We start from the raw sequence: 23,851 nt of genomic DNA on the forward strand, positions 1-23,851 counted from the left end.
CCATCTCCATGACACAAAATGCAAGATGAGGCAGCAAATGCTGATGTAGAAGTCACAGCAAATTATCCAGAAGATCTTGCTAAGATCATTAATGGAGGTGGCTATGCTAAATAACAGATTTTTAATATACATGAATCTGCCTTCTATTGGGAGAAGATGACACCTAGGACTTTCACAGCTAGAGAGAAGTCAATGCCTGGCTTCAAATGTGCAAAGGACAGGCTGACTCTTGTCAGGGATAATGTAATTGACTTTAAGTAGAAACCACAGCTCACTCACCATTCTGAAAATCCTGGGGCCTTTAAGAATTACACTAAATCTACTCTGCCTGTGTTCTAGAAATGGAACTACAAAGCCTGGGTGACAATACATCTCTTTATAACATGGTTTACCGAATAGATTAAGCTCACTTTTGAGAACTGATGTTCAGGAAAGAAAGATTCCTTTCAAAATTGTACTACTCATCAACAGTGAACCTGGTCATTCCAGAGCTCTGATGGAGAAGTACAGTGAGATTAATGTGGTCTTCATGCTTGCTAATACAACATCCACTTTGCAGCCCTTAGGTCAAAAAGTCATTTTGACTTTCAAGTCACATTATTTCAGAAATATGTTTCATAAGGCCATAGACAGCTGCCATAGACACTGATTCCCCTGATGGATCTTGGAAAAATAAGTTGAAAACCTGCTGGAAAGGATTCCTCACGCTACATACCATTAAGAACATTCATGACTCATTCATGGGAAGAGGGCAAAATATCAAACATTTACAGTTTGGAAAAAGTTGATTACAACCTGCATGGATGACTTTAAGGGGCTTAAGACTTGAGTGGATTAAGTGACTACAGACAAGGTGGAACAGCAGGAGAATTAGAATTAGAGGTGGAACCTGAAGACCTGAGTAGCTGCAATCTTGTGATTCAGCTTGAGTGGACAAGGAGCTGCTTCTTTGAAATTAGCAAAGAAAGTGATTTCTTGAGATGTGATCTGCTCCCAGTGAAGATGCTATGAAGATTGTTGACCTGACAACAAAAAATTTAGAATATTACATAAACTTAGTTGACAAAGAAGCAGCCGGGTTTGAGAGGACCGACTCCAATTTTGAAAGAACTTCTACTGTGGGTCAAATGCTATCGAACAGCTCTGCATCCTTACAGAGAAATCATCTGTGAAAGGAAGAGTCTGTTGATGTGGCAAACTTCATCATTGTCTTATTTAAAGAAATTGCCACAGCCAACCCAGCCTTCAGCAACCACCACCATGATCAGTCAGCAGCTATCCACATCAAGGCAAGACCCTCTGTCAGTAAAAAAAATTACGATTTGCTCAAAGCTCAGATGACAGTTAGCATTTTTTTAACAATATAACATTTTTAAATTAAGGTAGGTGCATTTTTTTTTTTAGAGATAATGCTATTACACACTTAATGTAAACATAACTTTTATATGCACTGGGAAAACAAAAAATTCATTTGACTCATTATAATATTTGCTTTAGGGAAGCCTGGGTGGCTCAGTCTTCACCTCAGGGCATGATCCCAGGGTCCTGGGATTGAGCCCCACGTCGGGCTCCCTGCTCAGTGGGAAGCCTGCTTTGCCCTCTCCCACTTTCCCTGCTTTTTGTTCCCTCTCCCTGTCTCTCTCTCTCTGTCAACTAAATAAATAAAATCTTAACAAAATACATTTGCTGTATTGCAGTGGTCTAAAACATATGTCTAAGGTATGCCTTAGAAATTACACAAGCTACCTTCTCAATTCACACTGCAGTAAAACTAGAAATTAAAAAATTCTAATTTGATGGACAAAAAGAAAAACAAAAACAAAACCTCAAAAGTTCCTAAGTAGCATTTGGTCAATAATACAAACAACAGACTATTTACAAAGTAAGTGAAAAGGGAAAATTAATGTTTAGAAATCTTCATGGTAGACAGCCAAAACCATTCTCACAATTAAATTCCTTAATGGTCTTGATAAATAATAATAATAATAATAAAAAGACAATAACAAGACCTAAAGTGAGTATTCTTCTTAAGAGATTAGAAAAAGGACATAAAACAGACCCAAGGAAAGAGGTTATCAAAATAACAGAGGTGCAATGGAGTCCAACCTTAACTGGCTGCTCACTCGATTTTTAGGAATTTGGGGAGGTGGTTGTTAAATAGCCAGCACTAAAGAATCACATTAAGTAAACTTCAGTAACTTGGGTTAAAAACAAAAGTGTTAAATAAATACTCAAGTTGTTACTTCTTAACTAATTTAGGTCATTTTGCTAGTATATATGTTCTTGAGTTTATTTAGGCCAATTGCATCTGTAGAGTGGAAATCCCATGCATCTCTATGCAACTCTGCATTTGTCGACACCTCATTGGCAGCTGGAAATCAGCCACGGTGGGAGTATTTACACCGTGGCATTTGGTAGGGCTACAAATCAGAGCCCTTATCTCCTCCTCCTTTTCTACAGAGCTGCTGTTAACGAGCATACCACTGGCCATCAAATAGATGATCTTTTTTAAGGAACATGAAATTCCCAGGTTGAGATTAGAATAACAATAAAGCATAAAGATGCTTTATAAAGTTCAAACTTATTTCGGGGTGGTGGAATGCTCCAGCTTTCAGGGATACATTTCTTTCATTGTGATGCTTACAGTTAAATCAGTACTAATTAATGCAAGATGGACCTTAACATTCAAGAGTGAGCCAGGTCTCACAATGTTTTTTTGGATAAGTAATAAGTAAGGACTGGACTACACAGAAGTTTTCTGGCCAAGTCGCTGAATACTTCTAGGTTATTGGGGGGGAATGTATTGCGGTATATATATATGGATTTTTGTCAAATGAAATATACCTTATACATGTTTTTCTATAAAACATGAGGAAAACATAAGTAGGCTGGTGAGTATTAAGTGAAAAAATAATGAATAGCAACAGTGATTAAATCCCTTTTTCACGGTGGGGGTTATTTACTTTGGCTTTGGGATAATTCTTAGTAAAAAATTCTTTGTAAGGGTGCCTGGGTGGCCAAGTTGGTTAAGCGTCTGCCTTCAGTTCAGGTCATGGTCCTAGTGTCCTGGGATCAAGTGCAGTATCAGGAACCACATCTGCCTTTCTACTCAGCAGAGAGTCTGTTCCCTCTCCCTCTGCCTGCTGCTCCCCCTGCTTGTGCTCCAGCTCGCTCTCTCTGTCAAATAAATAAAGAAAATCTTTTTAAAAATTCTTTGTAACAATTTAAATTAAGACATTTTAAACCATAAGCTTAGTTTAAAAAATAAATTAATGTTAATTTAAAATACAGAGTTATGTTAATTAAGTTGGTTGAGGAAAAAGTGGGAGCCAGGGCCCAGCTCCTTTAGGTACCAATAGTTTATTCCTGCTTGGTTTTTCAAATTCACTAAACTGATTTTGGGAAGAAAAGGTTCTCTTGATTCACTCTGTATACCTGATTAAGGTTTTTTTTTTTTTTTTTCACATTTCATCGTATTAATATTTATACATAATGCAGAATGGATTTTGGAGGAGAAATTGTAGTGTGAAGGAAGTTTCTGACACAGCTCTCTCCTTTATGCCCAAGTTGTGCTGTGGCCCTGTGAGGGAAAGGAAATACTTTGGAGTAATTTACCCCTAGGGCAGAGTATTACTGAGGTGTCAATGCTTCAGTTTTTAAGAATGCTTAATTTGTGCCCAAGTTCTTATGGCCTATAGAATATATTCCAACTTTTATTTCTTCATTTGATTTTTTAAAAAAGAGTTATCATTAGGCTTCAGCTTTTTTTTTTTTTAAACCAAGACCTTTCCTTATGCTAATAATTATTTTTACAAATTCTCTTTAAATAAGGTAAGATTTATTTTCAAGTCTGTTAGAAAATTTTCAGCTTGAAAATAAACCATTTCCAAAGATGTCTTTGAACTCAGTCTGACATCTGAACTTTCTTTTTAATTTGTTCTTGGCATTGTTAGTTCTTGTGCATTCCCTGGGCTTATTAGAGCATGTGAAGCTCTTACGACTTTCAGTTAATATAATAAAACCTGTTAGTGTAAATTTATCTTAGTGTTCTGCATGTGTTTGCTGATTCTGCACACTTGAGTCATTCAGATCTAAATATAAAAGATCATATTTTGAAAGTAAGGAACGAAATGATCCTTTCCAATTATGTTAAAATACTTAAGCCTTTGGATTTAGTTTTAGTCTAGATTAAAGATCTTTGGGAAATATGACTCTGCATGTTTTTTCATCTGCCTCTGGGAGATAACCTAGTTGGTTTATAACATATGTGAAAGTGGATTTTCTTTTCTTTTCTTTCTTTCTTTCTTTTTTTTTTTTTTTTAAGATTTTACTTATTTATTTGAGAGAGACACAGAGAGAGGGAACATAAGCCGGGGGAGTGGGAAAGGGAGAAGCAGGCTTCCTGCTGAGCAGGAAGCCCAATGCAGGGCTCAATTCCAGGACCCTGGGATCATGACCTGAGCTGAAGGCAGGCGCTTTAAGGACTGGGCCACCCAGGTGCCCCGTTAAAGTGGATTTCCAAGCGGAATGGGCTAACGTGAGATTTGGGTGACTCTAGTAAACAAAATGGGATGCAGGATAGACATTATGGACCATACCTCTTATTGGGTCATGAAAATCTATCCCTGGCTGTTTAAGTAAGTACTCAGTTTGAGCCATTAAGCATGATTTGAAGAGTCTACTGTTAAATAGCTCTTTTACCTACCTAACCTGGATAAATAAATATTTGTTAAGTGACAGGTAAGAAAATCATAATCTAGAGTAACAGTCCATGTTTTCCAGCTAATTTTATGTTTTTATTTGAAATCTCTTACCTTTCTAAATGTAAGTTTAAGTAACAATCTGGGTTATTTTATTCGTGGATTTGCCCAAGTGAAATTGAGGGCTTTATCTGCAGTCTATTTTTATATCATGATAATTCATCCATTGGAAGCAAGTTTGACATGCTGAGGACGAAGTGGTGTCTTCTAATGAGGACTCCCAGAATAGAAGCAGCATATTAATAAACCCACCCATCACCCACATGAAATCCACTAATTGAGCATTGTTTGTCAGCTAATCACAGGTCACGCCTGTGCTAACATTTCTCTTCCCCATCTTTAAATTTCACTAATTCCCAGCTATTGAGCTCATTAGGTGTTTTTAGTAGAATAAAAGGGTAGTAAGCTTTGAAAAATGATAAATGATGGTTGTTTACTTAAATTCCAAAAGCAGAGTCTTTAAAAAATACCTTTTGTATGAATTTTAAAGACCCTCTAATTGATTACAATGACCAGTTAATAATCAAATCTGTCATTACCAGAACAACTACTACTACTTGATTGATTTTAACCAATAGGTATCAAGCAACTGATGGTCCTTAGCACAAATAGGGTGCCCCTATAGAATAGACTCTTTGGCTAACATATTATGGATATATTGTAAGATTTTGTCTTCTTTGTTGTCAGTCAATTAAACAGGAAACAGTAAGAGATTTCACAAATACCTATGAGGGTAGGGTCGGCATGGAGCTGAATTTTTTTATCTTTTTCTTTTTATGGGAGGTTTAGCTTTATTTCTACTCTCAAACTCTTTTAACTTTGCATAAAGTCCTCATCCTGACCTCAGAGATGGCAGAAACTATAATAAGCAACCCCTCGCCCCAAACAATATGTGAATTTTAATGTCTCTCTCTCTGGGGAACGGGAGGTTACACTACATACTTTGGGAGACATCCCAAAGATTGTCTGGCACTTTGCTACAGAAATGCTTTGGTCCAATCTCTTGTTGACTTAGGACACTAAAAGGCACAGAAAATGGGCTGCTCAACCCTCTGACCTGGGGTGGGGCAGAAAGTAGACAGCAAGGTGGTCTGGGACAGATGGGCAGACCATAGGAGTGGGTTCAAGTTCTTGGACACAGGTAGTTGATCTTGGGTGGCTGCTGAGGCAGCCACAGATGCTGCTTTGGTGGCCTTCATCTGCCTAGTTCACCAGCTCACTGGAACCATAGTTGGTCTTCCTCTGGGCCCCCTCCATGGAGTCACTGGCATGGGTGATGTTCTGCTGATGTGGATGCTAAAGTCCTCCCTGATGGTGCTGGGGCAGCCTCAGCTGAGCTGGGGGTCCATCATGGCCCCTGAGGCATAGACCATGTTGGGGCCTTTCTAGACCACGGCCACCATGGGGCCAGAGCTCATGTAGCTGATGAGGCTGGGTAGAAGGTCTTCCTCCTCAGGTCACGGTGGTGCTCAGCAAGGATGTTCTCTGGTGCCTGCGATATCTTCATTTCTATCAGCTTGAAGTCCCTTCTCTCAAAGCTTGGGATCACATCCACAAGGAGTCACCAGTGCACCCCATCTGGCTTCATGACAAGGGTCCATTCCTGGGTCCAGGAGGGCCCTCCTGAGCTGGGATCCAAGAGCAGGCTTGGCCAAGTGCTGGGGACACCATGAACTGCTCAGCAGCCCTGGCAGTGAGGCATACCCCAAGAAGCTACCCATGACCCCCCCTACTGGCTCTGAACGTTTTTTGGTAATAGACATGTTTGCCTGTAACATTTACCAATTAGTTGCTATCCACATGAATACTGACAGCAAATTTGTTATATTCTAGCACTATGATTGTGGTGAAGTTGGCATATACCTGAAAATTTAAGAGAAGTATTCATTTTTTCAACAGATATTTAAGTAATGAAGTAGGAGATGAGGCTGGAGGTGGGGGCGGGGGCCAGGAATTGTAGTGTCTTGTAGGCAACAGCAAGGAGTTTGGGCTTTAATTCTAAGCAACTTGGAAAGAAATTGAAGGGTTTTAAACAGGAGAGTAAACAAAAAAAAAAAAATTTGATTTACTGTCTAAAAATATCTCTGTGCTGAGTAGAGAATAAGCTGCAGTAAGGCAAGAGTTAAGGGTTTATGGCAATAGTCAAGGCGAGAAAGGATGGCAGCATAAATTGGAGATGAGTCAAGGGCAATGGAGAGAAGTTGGCAGCCTCAGGTTGTATAGTCTAGAAACGGGTAGTTGAGCAAACAGAAAATTTAAACTCTACTTAATACCTAGACCTTCCTTTCTTAGATGAAAGATGATCTTGCCTCTCTTCTGAATTCTTCAACCTCAAGTTTTGGAAAAAGATCTACAAATCATGCCATCTCATCCATTCTACAGTTAAGTGTCTGAACAGAACTGTATGACAGGGCTTGCAAAACTGAACAGAACAGACCACTAAATATTTTCAAATGATGTCCTGACAGAACTTTCTAAAGTTCCAGGTGAGTGATTTTCAATGCAGAAAGAAAGGTAAAGTTTTCTCCCTGTTGAATGATCCAGGATAATTGTTGGTGAGAACATAGTTCCTATGCTGGTCAAGCCAATTTTCTACTGAGTGGAAATGCAGCGTGCAAGGAAGTCGCACAGGGTATGGGAAGGCCAACAAGTGACACTGAGATTGTCTGAGCAGCAGTCCAATATTTGGGCCATGTCATCAAATGATTTGTGATTCTCATATACATCCTGAAAGGTCAATTTGGTTGAGGAGATTTTTGATTTGATGCTTTCAGGAAATGATTTAGTGAGGTTGGTCTGGCTGGGAAGAGAAGCCATCACTTCTTTTTATGTGTTATTCCTACTGACTGTTTTGGGACAACACCAATACAGGGAGGCACTGAATTTTCTGTGAACACATTTTTTCATCTATTTGAGGATATAACAGATAAGCATGCAAAAGCAATGAACAAAATACCTTGAACTCTGAGAATTCCAAGATGGCAGAAAGAACATAGACCTGGAAGTCAGTAGTAGCTCTGAATCCTGCTTCTTGCTTCTATCAACTGTATGATTTCAGGCAAATTACTAACCTCATCATCTTTTTTAGTTTTATCTGAAGGAAAAAAAAAATGGAGGTTTTGTTTTTGTTTTTTCCTTCCCGTTTGCTAGGATTAAATAACAAAAACCTGAATGGATTTTTTTTTTTAAGTAAAAAGGAAAACTGTGAACAGTAATATGTACTTAATGTACATTTTGAGATTCAGGAAAGAAATTTTGAATTCAGAGCAAACAAAACAAAATGAAACAATCCCCAGCATCCTCATGTTGAAGGAGTTAGGATAACCATTGATAAGAAAAGATAAGAAAACCGTTAGCATATCCATTTGTTGTAATTGTCTCAAGGTTTGAGATGAATGGGAGTGTTAGCTTTCATGCTATTGAATAATCAGAGACTAGAGAAGCCTAAAATGTACAAAATGTGCAGTACAGGCAAGTGTAAAAGGAATTAGAAAGGGAAAGATGAGTGTAGGCTTTTAGTAAAGCTGCAAACTATTAGTCTCAGAAGGCTGATCAGAATGTGGATAAGCATGTGGGAGAAGGGTGTGACAGGAAACTGGAAATATCTATTACCTTTCTTTTCTGCACTGAAATTCTCTTCCCTGGCCGGCATCCGGGCTCGCAGGGCCAGCCAAACCAGATGATCTTTCTGTGTTCCTTTTCTGGTTCAATTTCTGCAGGACTCTGACTCGCAGCCAGAGTAACTCAAAAGGTCTCGGCTTTCAGAACAGGTTTTCTGCCAACTCCTGTCTCCACATCTTCAAAATCAAGGTAGACTCTTATGCTGCCAAATGCACTGGGACAAAAAGCAGAATGACTCCAATTTCTTAGAAGCAATGATACACACGGAGCTCCTCTCTTCTGCAATGAAGCTTATGGAGTGCTTTGTAAAATAGATCTGGAAATCGGGCTTCATCTCCAGGCCTGAGAGAACTCAGAATCTAGGCTAAGGGGCTGTGGATATGTGGAATGGGACTGCCCTGAGATTCAAGTGGAAAAATCCACCCATCGAGGGGTGGTGAAGAGGGACGGGTGTTCTGTGAAGGAACGACAGCCCTATAGACGGTTGTTGTTGGGAAATGAGCAAAGTAAATGACTAAATGGCAATGAACAAAATAGCTTAAATACTGAGAATTCCAATATAGCAGAATGAGCAAAGTAAATGAGCAAAGACGGAGGAACCCTGACCATAGTGTGCACTCAGTGAATGTGAATTATTATCTCCAGTGTTTCCTAATTTGCCTAGTGATAAAAAACCACATGGAGGGACTTGTTGAATTCAAAGATTTCTGGGCCCCTCACCAAAGATTCTATTTCAACTGGCCTAAAGAGAGGGGGGTGTAGAGTTTCTATACTTAGCCAATGTTCCAGAATTCCTTTGTTTCTCTCAGTTTAGAAAACGCCACCTTAAAACAATTGTTCTCAGGGTTTGGGTGCTCTGGTCCCCTAGGTACTCCACCCTTAAAGTCCTCGGTAGGAGTGAAGAATCTGCATTTTTAGGAGTCCAGGGTAATTCTGATACCTGTGGTGAGGGAAAGGGGCTTGCGCGCCCCCCACCCAATAAATGTCTCCTCAAAGAGATTTACTGACTTCTTGTCAACTATTACCAAACTTTGGTTCTTGGCCCAAGTATCACAATTATTGGGGTCTGGAAGGGGTGGCAGGTGAGTAGCTTTCAATTTCGATTCCTACAATTATCCTGCTAAGATTCTTTATCAGTAGGTTTGAGCTGGGGTCAGTGCCTTTCTGTATTTTCAGTTTCCTTAGGCAAGTTTGTAATGCACCATGGTTTGGGACCCATTAGACCCTACCCCAGAATAAGGCAGCATGATTGGTATTTACATATCTTAGGAAAAAATGTGTCCATTCAAATCAGGATTGGTCCTTGGAGAAACACAGGGTAAAAAAAGAGAGGCCCAAGGCAGGTGAAGAGCCTCCTCAGTCAGGGTTCCTGCTAATTCATTCTTGCTTCCAGGTTTCTAGACCTGCCCCCTCTGTGGGGTTGTCTACATGAGCAAGCTCAGAAAAAGGAACCTGCTATTCAAGACCTCACTAGGGTTTTCTTCCAGGTGGGTCTAAGAAGTCCCTCCAGTAGGGGGCCTCTGTTGGGCATATACCCATGGCCTTCACAGCCTCTTCCCATTGGCCTTAGCCTGGGATGTAGCTCCTGGATCCCCTGATCGCTGTCAGTTCCCTCCCATCAGCCCTCATTGCCCCAAACAGCTTCCTGCTCCAGCTGCCCTTCCATACGCCTGTCAGCCTTCCCTGCGCCGTCCAGAGCTCCCGTTCTGTGATCAACACATGCCCTTTGGCCTCCAACTACCTTGGACTGTTTTCTTCACTTTCTTGGCTCTACCGAGAGCTTCTCTCATTGGGGCTCTTTCCCTAAATATCTCGCAGTCGGGATGAGGGGAACAGTGTCCTTTGTGGTTCTCTCCAAAGCCTTTTCAATGTCATGGGTCCACAGTGGAGGGCAAAAAATCTATTTGTCTTTCTCCTGGTTCGTACCTATCACCTCAACTCCTGATTGTCTTAGGAGATGGCAGAATAAAATAATCTTTAAAAAAAGAAAAGAAAGAAAAAGAATGGGGGTGCCTGGGTGGCTCAGTCAGGTATCTGCCTCCAGTTCAGGTCATGATCCCGGGGTCCTGGGATCAAGTCCCGCATCAGGCTCGCTTCTCAGCGGGAAGACTGCTTCTCCCTCTCCCACTCCCTGTTTGTGTTTCCTCTCTCACTGTCTCTCTCTGTCAAATAAATAAAATCTTGAAAAGAAAGCAAGCAGGCATTAGTACCTCATATTCGCCTTATGAATTACCATAAAATTTACCTAATATGCTGTGAAAGAAGTTAAGTTTTTAGATACAGAGTAGTCCTCTGAGTGGTGGACCAAGCGAGAGAAAGTGAGGCTGGTCAGCCCCAGACGCAGTCAATAAAGGAATGCATTGATGCAGAGAATTCAAAAACAGTGATGAAACAAACCAAAAATCAATGCAATTTTTTAAAAAATCATCACATGCTGGCAATTCTAAATAATATTAATAATAAAATGCACCGCTCCTAAGAAAATCAGTTCTGAATAACTGCCGTGGTACTTGCTGAGTTTCTGTGATGTGAGCTTCACATGAGCACATTTTTTTTCTTTTTTCTTTTTTTTTTTTAAGATTTTATTTATTTGACAGAGAGAGAGAGAGATCACAAGTAGGCAGAGAGGCAGGCAGAGAGAGGCGGAAGCAGGCTCCCCACTGAGCAGAGAACCTGATGTAGGGCTTGAGCTCAGGACCCTTAGATCATGACCCAAGCCAAAGGCAGAGGCTTAACCCACTGAGCCACCAAGGTGTCCCGACATGAGCACATTTTCATTAGGTGTCCTTTAATCACCATTGCATTATACCTGGAAGTTAATTTAGAGAACTTCCGGTTATTCAATGGGCGCTCTCTGTGTTTTTATTCACAGAATACACTTGCAGAGGTTTGGCCTCTCTGGAGCTAGCCTGAATGGCCTTTTCCAAGCCCTGTGGTATCCCATATTCCTTCATTTGACAGTAGGCTTAAAATAAAGTGATAGCACAAGCATTATGAGGACAAAAAATGACTTACTTCAGATTTGTCATTCTCTGTGACCGCTTGGGGCTTCTACTTGCATTAAAATCTTGAAATTGTGCAAAAGAGCAGGAATTGCAAAGTGCATTATTTTTTGTTTGGTAGGCACAAGTTTCAGGTCACACGTGGAATAGTTTGTTAATTTGAGTAATACCTTTAAAACTGAAATGTTAAATTTAATCATAAATTATCTGTTTTACAACTATAGAACAAATCAAGAAAATAGTGATTACTACCGATTACTGCACGATTACTGCTTTTTGGCATATAGAAGAAGGGGATGTTAAAACTGATACTCTTTGGGGCTCTGAGTGGTTCAGTTAAGTGGCTGTCTTCAGCTTAGGTCATGATCTCAGGGTCTTGGGGTGGTGTCCTACATTGGATTTCCTGCTCAGTGGGGAGTCAGCTTCTCCCTCTGTCCCTCACCCTGACTCATGCTCTCTCTCTCTCTCTCAAATAAGTAATTGAAATCTTAAAAAAAGACAAAAAAAAAAAAAAACCCTGGTCCACTCTGATTGTCCAATATGGGTAATATACTATGTATACTAGATGTGCCACTGGTTCCTTAAAATACCACTGTTGGCTTCAACTAAGACATCACATGTTAATCAGGATAGAGAGAAAATAGACCTTAAAACCAGCTTTTGGTCTCCCTCCTCCTATAATAACTCAAGAAAAAAAAATGACCAATGAAGACCTCCCAGTATGATTTAATTTGGGACCTGTGTGTTTCACACACCAAAGGAATTTGTTTCTTGACCCTTCGGCATTCCAAACTTTGCATATGTCTGTACGATGGTAATTTCAAGAGGAGTTGCCTTTTAAATATGGTATACACACTGAGGGATATTTTTTTTTAAAGATTTTATTTATTTATTTGACAGAGAGAAATCACAAGTAGTTGGAGAGGCAGGCAAAGAGAGAGAGAGGAGGAAGCAGGCTCCCTGCTGAGCAGAGAGCCCCATGCGGGACTCGATCTCAGGACCCTGAGATCATGACCTGAGCCGAAGGCAGTGGCTTAACCCACTGAGCCACCCAGGCGCCCACTGAGGGATATTTTAAATTTGTTCATTATCTACCATTTTATGGCAAAAAGATTCCTAATAATTTAAAAATAGGCATATATTCTTGGCATTGAGCGGCATTGAGTGGTACAACTCATGAAGCAGTGCCGGATTCTGCCACCTAGTTTAATTTCAGTAGGGGGGTGTTTTGCATGTTCTAATGGCAACACTTAGTGAAAGTTACTTTTGGAAAACTAAGCTCGTGGATGAGCTATTTATGAATCCCTGTTGTCCTGCTGGCCAGGATATTGTCTCAGATTGGGCAAGTTCTCACTCCTAGTTGCCATTTGACCTCCCTTGCACACACTCATGCAGGCTCTGGCGGTGATCACCTGAACTACTTAAATCCTTTCCTTGCCCTTCTCCTCTCCTCCTCCTCCTCCTTCTCTTCATCACCCATCTGCTTTTTTGTCCTCCTCCTCCCATTTTTACCACATCCCCAAGGCTTAAGTTTCAGTTCCCTTGATACCGTCTCATTAATTTGTATATGATGCAATTCCATGGTATTTGGCAAGTCACGATATTTTGGCTTCTATTTTCATTTAATTTGCCCAGTTCAGGAAACAGAGCATGTAGGATTCAGATCAGTGCATGGAACATGCATTGATTATTATGTGCAAGCTTTTGCAGAGTAGACTGACCTTAAAAGGTATTTGCTTTGGGGCCTTGCCAAAAGCATACTTCTGATTCTCTAGGGTTAGCGAGGAGTGGAACTGTCAGGGTGCCAAAAGTCAATGATTAGTCAAAGGGTATTTCTACTGTCCCCTTTTTTTTCTACCCAAAACCACATTAAGCAATATCTAGATATTACTCTCATTGGTTTGGGGGCATCGACAAATGAGGTATTTCTTCATAAAATCTTGGAACAACCCCGAACTCTTATTTATTTGGGCAAAAGTGGATAGAAGGAATTTGCCTGCAACATACCGCTGGGCTCTATGACCCTGAGTACATTGCTACTCCAAAGGGCAACAGTGTTCTACCCCTTAACACCTCCTCTAGAATAGAATAGAAGATGTCGTGGAGAAGACATCTAGCCATGGCTCTCTTCCCTTTGGAGGCATGTTTGCAGGGCAGATTTTCTCTAGTAACTATCCTAATTGGCAAAGGTGCACACATTTTATGTGACAGAAAAATTCTTACAGGCATTTTGCAAACATAACATATTCTTCCCTTGCTGCAATATTTGTCTTTTGGGAAACGGCCTGCAGAGCCTTGTGGCAAGTTGCTTAAGAGTAGTTATAGTCTGTTAACCCCATTTTTTTCCCCCTAAGAGAGAGCGGAAATAAAACTGTCTGCTGAATATCAGGGTCTCTAGGCTCATACAGAGGCATTGGACCAAAGGTCTCCCAGAAAGCAGTGTTTTATTCTAAAATAAAAAGACTGACTTACTAGAACTGGATCTTAACCAGAGTTCATGGCAATTTGGGGACCAGAGTCCAAGGGGCATCTTTGGTGGGGCTGCAGGATTCTGGAGATCCCTCTTAAAAAAAAACACAGCTGCACTGTGTTTTTTATTGTATATATATTTCATCAGGTTTTTTCAAATGCTTCTCTTTCTTTCTTTGACAGAGATCACAAGCAGGCAGAGGCAGGCAGAGAGAGAGAAGTGGGAAGCTGGCTCCCTGCTGAGCAGAGAGCCTGACATGGTGCTCCATCCCAGGACCCTGAGATCATGACCTGAGACGAAGGCAGAGGCTTAGCCCACTGAGCCACCCAGGTGCCCCAAATGCTTCTCTTTCTAAAATGATTTTCTGCAGCTTTCAGAAGCTAAAGTTTGCATCTCAAATTATATTAAAATTCTTTTTTTCCCTCTTCTTTAAGAGAGAGTGTGTGGTTGGTGGGGCAGAGCAGAGGGAGAGAAAGAAACTCAAGCAGACTTCACACACTGAATGTGGGGCCTGACCCAGGGCTTGATCCTACGACCCTAAAAGATCATAACCTTAGCCAAAATCAAGAGTTGGACACTTAACCAACTGATCCACCCAGGCACCCCTAATATTAATTCGTAATGGTATGCCATTGCCATAGTCCATCTTTCAGGATGGAATTTTTCAGAGCCCATATGTATCTATCACCCAGTGCTGACAAGCATCCACATGGGACTAGCCTGCTTCCTCTCTTATCCTGTACCTCCTGCCCCATTTCTGTTATATAGCAAGTCCCAAACATCACATTAATTTATTGAAGGGAATATTTAAAGAAACAAAAATACAGGGGCATCTGGGTAGCTCAGAGCATCTATCTCTGGCAGCTCAGGTCGTGATCCCAGGGTCCTGGGATCGAGCCCTGCATTGAGTTCCCTGATCAGCGAGGAGTCTTCCTCTCCCTCTGCTGCTTCCCCTGGTGATGCTCTCTCTTTCTCAAATAAATAAAAATCTTAAAAAAAAAAAAGAAGAAGAAGAAGAAGGAAACAAAATACACATCTCTGGGTGAGAATTATGATCCCATTATTAACAGTATCTTGGATTCAGCTATTGTACTTATGTACAATTGTATTGTATTTTGAAATGTACTATCTCCTTATTTTTTAAAATATTTATTTATTTATTTATTTATTTTATAGAGGAGGCTCTACGGTGGGGCTCAATCTCACAACCCTGAGATTAGGACTCAAGCCAAAACCAAGAGTTGGCACTTAACTGACTGCACCACCCACATGCCCAAAATTTACTATGTCTTAAAAGAAATATGGCTTCAGAATTTTTTTTCTTGCATCTCAATCTGCCAATCACAGAGAAATTTGGTAAGTGCCCAAGAAACTAGGTATGATCACCTGGGTCTTTGATTTTTATTTATTTATTTATTTATTTTTACTTTCACCATAATATTTTATTACCTTTTTTTTGATGTTCCATAAAATATCTACGATGTCTATGTCTTGGCTGTTTTATGTTGCAGAATTGTATGATTTCTAACTGGTGCTCTCTTGTTATTTATGGGCAAATATTTACCTCTATTCTGTTCAAATGGAACATCCTAGAATTGCTTGGTATCTCAAAATATTAACAATTTTTTTGTTCAAAAGATTATTATTGATCTCTAAAATTATTATTTATAATTTAATCTTTCAATTAGTTTTACTTTTTAAGTCAGAAAGTAAAGCTACTTTCTGCAAAAAAAAAATAATTTTTGGAGGAAATCAGAGGTGTGCCTTATGACTTATGAGTGTATATCAGTAAATGTTACCTAGCTCCCTCAGTTATTTGTGCGGACAATATACAACACACTTCACAATCTACAGGGTATGAGTACCAACCAAGAAGAACAAGGCATTGTCTTAGATCTAGGGAAAATTGCTAGATATCCAAGAGGGCTCCTGAGGTAGTTGCTATAGCTGTACCAAGAAGACCCAGCTACCAGAAGACCCGTTCTATTGTTGAAGGACTGCAGCAAGAGCCTAGATTCCATCTTGATACAGGCTGGCCAAGGAATCATTTACAATACATTCTAATAGAGCAGCATGACACTGAGCAAAGTCTTCAAAATCAGAAAGGCCAGTTTGGATTCTGCCTTTACAGCTTGTGTAGCCCTGGGTTTGAAATTTCTTATCCTCTGGGTGTAAGATTTCCTTCTTTATAAAGGAGCATGGAGATATCCTCCATGTAGGGTTGCCAGATGTTACAGCTACCACGGTTTAAACATAGTGGCCAGCCCACAGGAAGTGAGCAGGCACTGGGGGGTTGCCACCATTCCCTTCATTTCTGTGGCCCCGTTCTTCTGGATTGCTCTTTCCTTCTTGGAAAACCTCTCCTGGGCTCTCGTCTTGAACACGAGTGCTTCCCAGCTGCCTTCTGTTCTCTTTGAGCTCACTCTCTCCAATATCTCATCCAGAACACTGACTGTTGTCCTAACCTCAGCAACAACTTCCTAGCCTGAACCATTCTTCAGCATTTCTCCTGGGCTCCCAATACAACTTGTTACTCGTAATTTCTGCTTGAATATTCCCCAGCTACCTCAGACTCCACATGTCCATTATTGAACTCACCATCTTCCCTGTCACACTCTCTAGTCGCCTCCCCTACCTGGGTTAAAGTAGCGCCATTCACTTATTCTCTTAAGCCAGAAAACCGGGGGTCGCTTTTGAACATTCACTACCATTTTTATATACAAATATGTCAACTATTCCTGTCAATATTGACACTTAAGTATCTTTTCATTTCCACTGTCCTAGTTTAGGCCCCCATTGTTTTCCTACTGTTAACTAGCTTTCCCCATTTCCAGCATTAACCATCTTCAGACTATATACAAAGTCAAGAGAATAATTTTCTTCTTGATATTACCTTCTTTTAAAATTTTTTATTGTACCCCAAACGGCTTATAAAAAGATCATAAAATGCAGTTATATAAGAAATAACTACCTATAATCCACTAGCCAGATGAAACCACTACTAAAATTTGGCATACATTCTCTCAGACTATCTCAAACTTCTAAATAGTAGACTGTGTTGTAAGTTCAAACCCTAACAGTTTTGGAAAGCTTGATATGGTGAGACTGAAACTAAACAGCTAACGGAGTGCCTGAGTGGCTCAGTACGTTAAGCCTCCCGGTCTTGATTTTGGCTCAGGTCATGATCTCAGGCTCCTAGGACCCAGCCCTGCATTGGGGTACCCAATCAGTAGGGAGTCTGCTTCCTTAAAACTCTCTCTCCCTCTCCCTGGTCGCTTTTTCATATAAATAAATAAATAAATAATAAACCCATTTTTAAGAAAAGAAAAAAAAGAAAAAAAAAAAAAAAGGAAATGAAAGGAAAAGAAACAACTAGGATCTGCCGTCTGACCCGCACTGGGCAATGGATGGTCCTTACACTGTGCTGATATAACAGAGGCCGACCACTGGCTGGAGACTGATTTTTGGCCGATTTCATTTTAAAGGACATACGGTCAAATCACGTACCTTTGTTGAGATTATAGTTTCTCCTGAAAGAAACAGATGCCATCTGAGTGATCGGTCCTGGAGCATGAAACTCGGACGGTAAGCTGAGGTGCGGTAAAAGGCTTTCTTCTCCTAACGACCAGAATTTCCTTCAGCCCAGACTCCGAGGATTTCCGGGGATTTCCGGGCATTTCCGGTGACGGAACGACAGCGGCTACACCGGGGAAGCTGGGAGCAAACCAGCCTTCTTAGAGACGGAGGCTGTGCCCTGGTCATGCGCAGTAGAAATTCTGCCGGTGGTTCTTCCTTTCCGGGATTCCCAAAACTACAGCGAGACTCAAGATAATAGCCTGCTTTCTGCCGAACCGTGGAGAAACAAGAGAAAGGGGCCATTTGATACTCGAGACAAAATTAAATGACTAAATACATGCAACTAGAAAGGCTAGACAGCTAAAATAACCAGTAAGTAAATGTTGTTGAAATACATTCACTGCTCAGTGACTTGAAGTCAGCAGCAATTGAAGGCGAGTACGTTGTAGCAGACAACTGGCCCCTTTTCAGCACTGATGGGTCTTAATTTACTTGCACTGTGTGTTTTATAATCCTGTGTGTGGAAATAATTGAATGACCTTTAAAAGGTAAAGTCTTCTCTAGGTGTTTGATTTTTTAGCTAGATGCCAATCCTTTGAGAAAACAAGCCTTCTTAAACAATAGGTGGCCACGTTTCTTTGTTTGGTTTCATTGTTCTGAAGCCTTTCATTTGCTGACTGTCATTCACAGGTTTTGGTCACCAGTGGGCAGTTTCTGGGGTTCGCAGCACCCTCCCCCCGCCCCCAACCAAGATATTTCAGTGTTGCCTGGGGGTAGTGGTGGTGCTTTGGCATTGGGTGATCCATTATCTTGTGTAGGAACTTGCAGCTCTCCAATTTAAGTCTGTCTTGTTAATGCTTCCTTGTTCTACTCTTGGAAAGTAGATCTGAGATTTCCCGAGTCTCAAAAGGCATTTTTATATACCAATTATTTTAGTCTAATATCTTTGAAGACAGCAATTAACATGGTATATTTAAATGGCTAAGTTAAAAAAAAAATAGCTAAGTTTTTCCTCTGCATATCCTGGCCTCGGAAATGTCACTGATCATGTGTATCGCATGCTATTTAGATCATGGGGAGGAGGTGTTTCAAATTAAAGTAAAAACAAATTCAGCCTTTCCATTCCTAAAGTTAGTTTTATTTCATTGTTGTGTAACAGATTCAAGTGAGAATCTGTTTCTGTAAGTTACCTTTAGTTGCTTAAGAATACTCTTCTCAGAGTTAAGCTAAGTATCTTTTCAGTCTTTTTCTAAATATTTGCATTTATGGATAAGAAATGGAAATATTTTTAGTTTTCGTAGCACCCAAGATTATTTCTGAACTTTTTATAATGGAATAAAATAGACCAAGATGATGTCTGTTTTATAAATTGTTATACAATTATAGATGATTTATACTAGTTGAATTAAATGTACACTAATGTTTAAATATTCATTTATTCCACCATTTAAATACCTGTTTTCTTCTAAGGCCCAGGATAGTGGGTTGTTTATACCACTAGATTCCCAAATTTAATTTGTACCCTGATTATCTAGAAAATCCTGGGTCCTATCCTGAGTATCTGATTCTATAGATCTGAGGAGGGGCAAGAATTTACCTTCCTAACAAGTTTTTAGGTGATGCTGATGCTTCTGGCCTGGGGAACCTCTCTTGGAAAAACCACTGGTTTAAAACATTCAGAGGGATGCTTTTCATGGGGCTTGTCTGGGTACTGGAATGTTTCTGTGGCTGATAGACACAAATAGGGACTTCTCAGAAATAGGTTCTAAATCTAAATCCTTTGGTTTTACATCTCCACTTAATTTTAGGATTCTTGGCATTCTGGCACTAGGGACAAGAAGAGAGCTAATGCCATTAGCCCCAAATCAGTTATAGGAGAGTAGGCAGGAGTAGAAGAGTGTGTTAATTTGGGTTTGTACAAATTGAGTTGGATGTCCATGTAGAAGTGTGCTAAAGGCAAGTAGAAATTATGGACCAGCACTCAGGAGCAAGAACAGGGCTGTCGAGAGAAGGAACGAACAACTTACTGATGTCCTAATTGTCTATGTCTTCACTGTTTTGTTTCATTTAATCCCCATAAGTCTCCTGAGGGTAGTCAAAAAGTATTTTTACTTTTATCCATGGGGAAGGAAATGGAGATTTGTTAGGTAACTAATAATTAATTGTCTAGGACCCAAATTTGAACCCCAGTTGGTCTGTTTCTAAACTCTTTTTTTATATTTGTGGATGAGAGGGTTTGAGAAGGGAAGGTAGGCTTTAGTGTCCTGTACTGCAAAAGGATCAGGCAGCAAGAAGGCTGAGAAAAATCATTCAGAGTTTCTCTCTGAGAAGGAAGCCTTTAGTATTTTGGTTGATAGTTTAAGTCCATCAAATGAGGTAGGTGAAGAAGAAGAGGCAATGAGTGAAGTATTCACTTATTGAAGATTGGTTTTAAAAGGAAAAAGACAGGATATTTTGAAGTTGACAGTTGATATTTTGAAGATTAAGGCCTTCCCTGGTATAGGCACCTGTTAAGGACTGAATGTTTGTGTCCCACCCAAGTTCGTAAGTTGTGGTCCAACCCCCTCCAATGTCATCATGGTATCATCATATTTGGAGATGGGGCACTTTTGGAAGGTGATTAGGTTTTGATTAGTTTATGAATATGGGACCTCCATGATGGAATTGATGCCCTTGTAAGAAGAGGAAGAGACAGATGTCTATTTCTCCATGTACTTGGCACCCAGAAAAGGCCATGTGAGCACACAAAAGGAAGGTGGCCATCTACAAGCCAGGAGAGAGACCCTCGTCAGAAATGGACTATATGGACACCCTGACCTCAGACTTCCAGCTTCCAGAACTGTGAGAAAGCAAATGTCGTTTAAGCCACCCGGACTATAGTCTTTTATGAGAGCAGCCTGAGCTAAGACAGCGCCCATGCAAACTGGTGGGGTTGTTTATTCAGACACAGTCCATTAGAAGCTTGCTCTGAGGGTTCTGAATATATGAAATTGGTTTCTCTTGATGTCTGTTCCCATGCCCACTTCTGTTGGAACACCTACAAACAGGGTATCCCAGTCTTGTCAGCGTTCTCCTGCCAAATATGCTTAATTATGTAACTGGGTGAGGTGTGCATTGCTTCTTACATAAGAACCGGTTTTTCTGTCATTTATCAAGCTGGATTGGGCTACTTCTCTTTCACTCATGTGCATGTGATACGTGAGGCGGTAAAGGTGGTTTAAAACTATTCCTTGAATGGCTTTCAGTTTTAGTTGGAGCTTCAGCACTGATGAGCTAAAGTTCTTAACACTTAACGCTAAGGAAATCAACCCTATTATATTAGGTCTCTGAAGTGTTTAGAGAGCAACCCAAAATAAATGAAATATCAAATTATTGATTCATATGGGTTACTCCCTTCATATAAAAGATAGTGTACAATGTTATTTCTGTTCTGCTTTGAACTCACTTTGTCTTTTATTTTGAACTTAAAGTGGAGATGACTTATAAATGACTACAGATTTTATTTTTCTGCGGCATGACTAAAAAGATTCATAGTTGATTTATTACTGATCTCCCGAATATGTAACAGGTAGAGCCAGGAGAATGAAAAGCATATTAAACATGAAGCTAGTGAGGCTGAACTTCTTTTTCAACCAGACAGAATATAGAATGACTAATATATCACCAAGATACTAATTAGAATCCAGGAGAAAATGATATTGCTGATATCACATCATTTCTATGAATTGGAATATGTTTTGGAAATGATTTATGGGTTTTTGTTTTTTGTTTGAAGAATATTCTAGCTGAGGTTTTTAAATGGCTAGGAATTCTCCCTGAGGGTAAACATGAAGATTGTGTGAAGCTATGGCCTTATTCTTTAGCAATCTGAGGTGTCAAGAGTAGACAGACCCCCAGACTTCCCCCAAAGTCAGCCCGGTGTGTAGATGAAATTTAATAACTATCCGTAGAAGTTTAGAGAACCAACAGCAGCTTCTAAGATGGATATAGATATAGATGTCATCTTTTACAGGCCAATGGTGGCACTATCTTTCTTCTAAGTCACCTGGAAAAAAAGGATATATAAAACCATAACCTTTTTGTGTCTCATCTGTAAAATGGGGATAATCATAGTACCCATAGTACAATTATAGAGTTGTTGTGAAGACTCACTATCAATGCACATTAAGCCCTTAGAACTATACCCACCATAGAGAAAGCCTCCAATTAAAAGTAATATATTTACTACTTGGAAGGGAAAATGGAATAAGTCGTCTTCTCACAGCTGTCAGCAAAGAGTAAGGGAAAAAAAAAAAAAAGATGAGAAAGGTAGGCTAGAGACAACTCAGCCAGAGAAGCTCAGCAGTGAAGGGGCAGACTGGAGACCACTAGTGCCGGTGAGGCCACCCACGATGTAGAGGGCACGTCACGACTGAGATCTATCTTTCTCACCTGGAGCGTACTTCTTGTGGGGACCGTGTCTCCCAGTGGGTGGCCAGGGTAGGCAGGGGCGCTCCTTTTAATTCCCTTTCCTTGAACTAGGTATTTGCTATGGATTATTGGCATCTTTGAGTACGAGCTCCAATTCAAACATCCTTTGAAGAAAGCCACCTTCTCCCGTTCAAGACTCAAGGTTCACTTAGAAGTGGAAGGGACTCTACTTCTTGCCCATGCTCTCAACTCTTGCCTTCGTTTGGGAAGACGGCATGTGGTTTGCCTCTTTAAGCATGTATGGACAGATCCTTTTCTGAACGGACCTCTCTAATCAAAGACTCACAGAGCCTCCTCCAGATATATATTTAGAAATGTTGCCATGGTCACTGTTTCCTGTTTGGGCATCTGTCATCTGGCTGCCGCAGCCTGCAGGTGAGCTGCTTCCAACAGCTCATCACATATGTCTGCGCCAGCTCAGTGGGAGGGACGAGGACTCAGGAAGAATCCCTTATTGCCATTAACAGTCTTGCTAATTGCTTTACAATTTAATTGTAATTGGGTAAGTCCCTTGGCTTCCCTGGACCTCTGTTCCCTCCCTATGTAAAATGAGGGTACTGGGTGAGCCTCTAAACTGCTTTAGAGTGTGATGTCACATCTGATACACGTGATCCCGGTCACAAAGAAGTTAACCAACTCTAGGTCTGCTGACACATTTCTTATATACTGATCACAAAAGTGATCCGATAGAAATCCCTCCCACTCAGTAACAATCTCAGGGAGATTGGATCTAGTGACCCGGAAGCCACTATTACTGTCGACTTCCCCTTGGGCTCCATGCCGTCTAGTCTGACCTACCCCCACCCTTACTTTACTTGAAGCAGGATTTGCTGTTATTTACTTCTTGGAGGCTCCCAAAGTTCAAACCAGTTCTTCAGAAAGATCCCTGGGCTCACAAGACTTTGTGGAAGTGAAACGTTTTAATTCGAGCCTGGGCAGGATCAGCCTGACCTTGGTCTGAGTATCTTATGGGATTCTTCTGTTATTGTCCATTGCTGATGTAGGAACTGTTCGATAATTCTTTGAATAGGGTCATTTTCCAGACATTATTATGACAGCATTTTTCTAGGTGGCTAGTAACTGTGCAAAGAGGGAATGCAAAGAAAATTACTAATATGGACTATGAGGAGGCTGTAGAATTGCAAAATGGGCTTTTTAAATGTATTTTAGGGATGACAAAATGATCAGCAAGAAAGTGTAATGGTGACTCCACTATTGACTGGCAAGCTCTGGGGTGAGCATAAATGAGCCCATGGATATTACATATGAAGATGAGATTTGCTCCCTGTGTATTTTTTAGCAGCCAGACATTTAAGTGTGCAGATAGTCTATATATGCAGAACATGAACTTGGAGTGTTTGGATCAAAGCTTCTGTAAATTATTTCATAGACTTCTCGGGAGTAGGCAATGTCTACTACATGTTGTTGTAGGCCAGGTACCAGAGTTCATTACACTCAAATAGAGGTTTAGCTGCTTCAGATGCATTTGAGATGAAGAGAAGAGATACCTATATATATAAATAAATTGCACAGTGTGTTTGATAAGTATTTTAAGTGAAAATGTGGTCCTCTCGTCTCTGAGAGAAGCTCATAGGTACTCTTGAGCAAATGACTTTTTTAAAATGTTCTATTTTCATTTTCTCATTCTGGTTTGGGGACCTAGAAGATCTGTCATACCAGAATACACAAAACAAGAAATTTTCTTAGTATTGTTAATATCTCGTCCTGGTTTATTAGGCTTGAATGCTGTCAGGGAGCTTTAATGGGGATGTTAAAATCTAAAATATTTTATGAAACAGGTAAAATAACTTAAAGTACTAAGGGTATGGGGCATCTGGGTGGCTCAGTTAAGCATCTGCCTTCACTCAGGTCATAATCCCGGGGTCCTGGGATCAAGCCCCGAATCGGGCTCCCTGCTCAGCGGGAAGCCTGCTTCTCCCTCTCCCACTCCC

At 40.5% G+C, this 23,851-nt stretch overlaps 1 long non-coding RNA gene across 1 annotated transcript; it reads right to left on the reverse strand.

Moving 5' to 3' along the window:
- Positions 1–819: 819 nt before the first annotated feature.
- Positions 820–8,727, reverse strand: LOC309868647. The gene is made up of 3 exons (XR_014313765.1): positions 8,373–8,727; positions 7,717–7,854; positions 820–1,022 (listed from the first exon to the last, which is right to left on the reverse strand). It is a non-coding gene; the product is annotated as an uncharacterized lncRNA (long non-coding RNA).
- Between the last annotated feature and the right edge of the window lie 15,124 nt (positions 8,728–23,851).

This window comes from Mustela nivalis, assembly GCF_964662115.1.
Source record: "Mustela nivalis genome assembly, chromosome: 7".
Classification (NCBI taxonomy): domain Eukaryota; kingdom Metazoa; phylum Chordata; class Mammalia; order Carnivora; family Mustelidae; genus Mustela; species Mustela nivalis.